The sequence below is a fragment of the Herpailurus yagouaroundi genome, unplaced genomic scaffold, assembly GCF_014898765.1.
Source record: "Herpailurus yagouaroundi ecotype Mexico unplaced genomic scaffold, PumYag 77, whole genome shotgun sequence".
NCBI lineage: Eukaryota > Metazoa > Chordata > Mammalia > Carnivora > Felidae > Herpailurus > Herpailurus yagouaroundi.
Window position 1 is genome coordinate 17,273,153 of NW_024412388.1, and position 5,752 is coordinate 17,278,904.

The following is a 5,752-nucleotide window of genomic DNA, read 5'->3' on the forward strand; positions in this document are numbered from 1 at the left end:
AATAAGGGGCGCCTGGGTGGCGCAGTCGGTTAAGCGTCCGACTTCAGCCAGGTCACGATCTCGCAGTCCGTGAGTTCGAGCCACGCGTCGGGCTCTGGGCTGATGGCTCAGAGCCTGGAGCCTGTTTCTGATTCTGTGTCTCCCTCTCTCTCTGCCCCTCCCCCGTTCATGCTCTGTCTCTCTCTGTCCCAAAAATAAATAAATAAATAAATAAACGTTGAAAAAAAATTAAAAAAAAAATTTAAAAAAAAATCTAAAATGAACTTTGTGGCTTTCTTTTTTTTTTAAAATATAATATATTGTCAAGTTGGCTAACATACAATGTATACAGTGTGCTCTTGGTTTTGGGGGTTAGGATCCCGTGATTCATCGCTTACATACAACACCCTGTGCTCATCCCAGCAGGTGCCCTCCTCCATGCCCATCACCCATTTCCCCCGCCCCCTACACCCCCCATCAACCCTCAGTTTGTTCTCTGTATTTAAGAGTCTCTTATGGTTTGCCTCCCTACCTCTATTTTTCCCCTTCCCTTCCTCAATGGTCTTCTGTTAAGTTTCTCAAGTTCCACATATAAATGAAAACATATGATATCTGTCTTTCTCTGACTTATTTCACTTAGCATAATACCCTCCAATTCCATCCACGTTGCTGCAAATGGCAGGATTTCATGCTTTCTCATTGCCAAGTAGTATTGCATTTTTATGGAAGAGCCTAAATGTCCATCCACTGATGAATGGATAAAGAAGATGTGGTTTATATATACAATCTGGCTTGCTTTCTATTTCTATTGGCTGGCAGTGCTCTAGAACCAGGAGTTCTCAACAGGGGTGATATCGCCCCCTAGGGGTCATTTCGGATCTCGGTCCTCTGGGAACTCCGCACAATCCAGGGGCAGGGTTGGGGCGGAACAGGGGGCTGTGGGGGCGGGGGCGAGCCGGTAGTAGTAGTAAAGTGATGGCCAGTGTTATCAAGAGCTTGTTTTATGCCAGGCACTGTTTTAAGCACTTCTCCTTTATCAACTCATTTAAGGCCGACCACAACCTCTGAAGTCAGTCTTACTGGTATTATTCCCATTTCCCAGGGCAGAGAACTGCGGCTCCGAGACATGGCTGGTCTGAGACTGCAGATCTAGGATAGGAGTCCAGCTTGCTGTCTCCATGCTCCCCCGCTCAGGAAAGGTGAACGAGTCAGTTCCACTCCCTCCTTCGTTGCACAATCACACCCCTCACACACACACACACCTGCACACACTCACAAACTCTTTGTTGGGGACGTGTTCTATGCCAGGCTCCATCACTCCCACCTGAATGAGCTCTGCCATCAGCCCTCAGCATGTACCTCTCCGCCTGCCTTCGCAGCACAGATCAGAGAGAGGGCAGAAACAGCCACTGCAGCACATCTCATGCTGGAAGGAGCACACGCACTCCCTGGGGACCGTATGGAAAGTGCAGGCCCTGACTCCATGGGACCAGAGCGGGACCTGAGATTCGGCATTTCTGACAAGGCGGTGCTGTTGCTTCCTGCACCACAATGAGTTGTGCAAGGGATGAGAGCGACGTCAGCTCTAGGGTTTACGAAGGATCTGAGCGTCAGAGCGGGAAAGACTCGGGAATCCTCTAGTCCAACTCCCTCATGGTGCTGACAGGGAGAGAGGCCCAGAGAGGGTAAGACACTTGCCCAAGGGCACACAGTGAGTCACAGGCAGAGATCAAGTCTTCAGATTCCCGTCAGAGCTCCTTCCTTCCGTTGCCTCCCATTTGCAGCAGGAACTTGAGACTCAGGACAGAAGTATCTAGTGACTCTCGTGGCCATTTCACACCATATGCTTTTGACATCCTCAAATCTCCCAGTCATCTCAATCTGAGTTTCCATACTAGGGGAGTAATTCTCCGAGCAGACTGGCGGGGCAGACCACTCTCTACCAGAAACCTTTAGGGCTGCACCCCAGGGTCCTGGAGCTCAACCTGCCACTCCCCCATGCTGCACATCTGGGTCCCCAGAGAACACCTGAGCTGATGGAGTGAAACCATTTTCAGGACAAACGAGAGGCTGTCTTCTCCAGACTGGATAAACAAGATATGAACAACAGGAATTCAGTTCCTAGAAATCAAACACTGAATTTGTTAGTGCTTACAGGATCCAAACCTGCTATTCACCATCTGTTCGCCCTGCTGGGAGGCACAATACAGCTTGTGTTGGGAGCACAAGCTTCAGAGTCAGGTAGACTGGATTTGCTCCCCAGCTCTGCCACTTACTAGCTCTGTGATTTTGGGCAAGTTTTTCTGAGCCTGTTTCCTCATCCATTTAATAGCTATCTATTTAAGGCCCGCCACGTGTTGGCATAAGCAACATATGTGGACCCTGGGAAGACTTGCGGTGGCCCCAGGAACACCCTCCTGGAGCCCGGGTCCACAGACATGATGGAGATGACATCGGAGCATGAAGGGAGCCGCGGGGAAAGTAGGAGGGACAGATAACCTGCCACAACTCTGAGAGCCCCTCTGAAAGTGGCTATGGAGCTGAGCACTGGAGGACAGATGCAATCAGCAAGTGACACCTGCTCCACAGGACTGAGAGAACCTTGCCCTCCCTGCATCCTGACTCCTTTTTATTCACGTCCTGTTGCTTTCCCACCCAGAATCCAGCCCTTCCTCTCCTCCTCTTATTCACCTGCACTCAGCAGAACGCCCCATCTCTGCATGGCTGGGAACCTCTTCCTGCAAAAACACTGTGGTTCTCACTCTTCTGAGCCTTTGTCCAGGCTATTCCCTCTACCTGGAATGCCCTTCCTCCCATCTCCTCTGCGCTCTCTGGAGATTTCTCTGGACCCAAGAGATGGAACTGGTCACTCCCTCCTCCCCACCCCACTGGGCTCACTTGCTGACTGCCTGTCTCCCTGCAGGACTTGAGTTCAGGAAGGGGGTGAGTGGTATACATGTGTCAGGAAGCCCAGTGCCCTCTGTGTGGGGTACCCCTCATCTACTCATCAACTGCACCTTCACTCTCGGGATAAAATTCAACACTTTCCTTTTGCTGAAACTTGTCCACTCCTTCCACCACTCATGGGAGTTTGGGAGGTCCCAAACTCAATACAGCCACCTTCTTTCTCATCCACACCAGCCCCTTCTGTTTCCTCCTTGGTAGCCGTTATGCTGTTCCCCCAGCACTTGGCATCCTCCTTCTCCCTTCTCTTCCCTCATACTCCCCTTTCAAGTATGAGCCCTTTGAGGCTAAGAAAGGTAATGCAATCAGCTCAAGGCCACACAGTGCTTAAGTGGCCAGACCCAGGATCTTGCTCTGAGCAGCCCAGACTTCCTCCCTCGCCTCACCTCTTACTCTCCTACAGGTCCTGTCTCCCCCCACACATTTGGAGCCACTTGCTTCAGGCTGATTGCCCTCTGCATGGAAGAGCACTCTTGCCTTCATGCATGCCTAATGTAATCTGCTCTCTGTTCTCTGAGGCCCTTCTCAAAAGCCGCTTCCTCCAGGAAGCCTTTTCTGATGAAGCAGAAGCAAAATCTCCCTCCTTTAAACCCTCTCCTGACTCCAGGTTTGTCTGTGCCTCTCACTCCTGGGCTAGAAGCCCCTTGAAGGGCTACCTATTCCCTCCGCACTCCAGTGACTGTGGCACAGTAGGCTTGCAATCAATACAAAACTCCTTCGTGAGGCCCACCTGAGCCCTGGAGAAATCACAGCAGCCCCTCTCTGCAGTCTGAAACTCTCCAACGGCTCCCATCTCAGAACAAAATCCGAAATCCTCACCGTGGCCTACAAGGCCCTATGTTGCCTGCCCCCCAAGCCACCTCTCTGACTTCATCTCTTACCGGCTGCCCGCCCCACACTTAAGTATCACCTCTTCGGCAAAGCTTTGACCAGCCAATATCAAGTAGTTCTCCTCCTCTGTCACATCACCCTGCTTGATGCTCATTTTAGCACTTGAACCTATCTGGCATTTTCTGCTCATCTGTTACTTGTCTCCCCCCTCCACCCCCACCAACTCCCAAAACATACCTTCTGTCTAGCTCATCGCTATGTCCCCAGGGTCTAGAACACTGTGAGGCTGATAAGACCTAAATGGGTCTACAGCCTGAGGAGAGATCTGAGCTGGAGACAAACTTTTATGAGTCACATGCACAGAGGTGGTAACTAAAGCCAATGGGGTGGATGAGATCACCCAGGGAGAGTGTCTAGTATGAGCAGAGTAGAGGGCCTGGGGGAGCAGAGCAGCTAATGGCTGTAGAAAGGAAGATAAACCTGCAAAAACAAGAGACGGAGAAGGGCAAGTATGACAGTGTTAAATTGCAGGAGCCAGAAGAGAGGGTGTCCAGAGTAAAGGTGCAGTCGGCAGGGTCATCTGCTGCTGAGAAAGTTAAAGACTGAACGGCGTCTGCAGAATTCAGCTTGCTGGAGGATACTCGTGACCTTGGCAGACCCCTGCCCCTCTGTGTGCCTCAGACAGGAGCTATCTGCAATGAGAGGGACCTCTCAGGTCCCAGGAACTCCCAGCTCTGAGGATCTGTATTTCTGCTTATAGTCACATCACTTCATGAAGAACTGACATCCATCTGGGGCCTTGGGGAAAAGGGACCACCCTGTAAATTTACCCTCATTATTTACCCGTCATGTAACTGACAAACTCTAAGAAAGCACGCTGTATTTCCAGGCCTGTACTAGGCACCATGGGGAGGAGAGGAGGCCCTGTGCCCTGCCCAGTCATGTCCAGCTGGCCAGCCCCTCCCTCCTATGTCACCCTCTAGCCGGCATCCTAGCTGGATACCAGTTTTCTCTCCACTTGCTGGACAGGACCAAAGGCTGGAGAAGGCCCAGCTGCTCAAGAGGCCTTGCTTGCTGCTGTTGGTAAAGCGTCCCTCCATGTCGTTGTGAGGAAGGCTGAGACCCCGGCCAGTGGCTGTGCAGTCCAGAGGGCAGCACAGACTGGTGATGTGTGCTCAATTAGAAAATACTGGAGGCTGATTCCAAGGAAGAGACTGAGAGATGACTTTGACCAGAGCAATTATTGCCACTAATGACTGAGCTGTTGCTTGTGGCCAGATACTGTGCTGAGCAAAGACCACATTTGATTTGCACGGCAAGCCTGGAAGGCTGCATTCTTAACCCATTTCACATGGGAGAAAACCGCGGCTCAGAGAGGTTCAGGGCTTCCCCAAGGTCAGGCAGCTAGTAAAAAAACCAAGCCAGATTTGCGAATACAGACAATCTGATGGAGAGCACCTGCTCTTAACTTCGACCTTCCCCAGAGCTGGTGAGGCAGGAGACTTTAGTCTTATATCCTCTTCCAAGCAATGCGACCTTGGGCAAGATTTATTCTCCACTCTCCCCATCTGCAGCAAAGCAGATTTCTTTGCGCCCTTCCAGTTCCGACATTACATGATTAGCTAGGATTTGTATAGAACTTTACAGTTTATAAAAAGGCATCCTTATAGCATCTCATTTATTCCCACGGATCCTGCAGGGTGGGAGAAGATGCGCAGATGTGCAAACTTAAGTTCGAAGAGAGGCAGTGACCTGCCCAAGGTCACAAAGCAAGTCAGGGCCTGCCGGGCTTCGGGTCTGGAAACCGAGGCTCCACACTGGACGCTCGCTCATTCAACTCCCCCTCCAGAAAGAACCGGCCCCGCGCTGCGTCGCACGCCGCCCTGGCCGGCAGGGGGCAGCGCCCGGCTTCCCTCCGCCTCCCGGGGCCACGCGGGGGCGTCGCAGCCCCCCGACCCCGGGGCGCGCCCCCCGCCCC

General features: G+C 51.9%; 1 protein-coding gene across 1 annotated transcript in view; it reads right to left on the reverse strand.

The window, feature by feature from the left end:
• HTR1D (5-hydroxytryptamine receptor 1D) overlaps positions 1 to 2,784 on the reverse strand; it is a 15,458-nt gene extending 12,674 nt beyond the window's left edge. The window contains exon 1 of the mRNA XM_040464564.1: positions 1,060 to 2,784. The gene's annotated coding sequence lies outside the window, so the exon portion shown is untranslated. The remainder of the gene's footprint in view (positions 1 to 1,059) is intronic.
• Between the last annotated feature and the right edge of the window lie 2,968 nt (positions 2,785 to 5,752).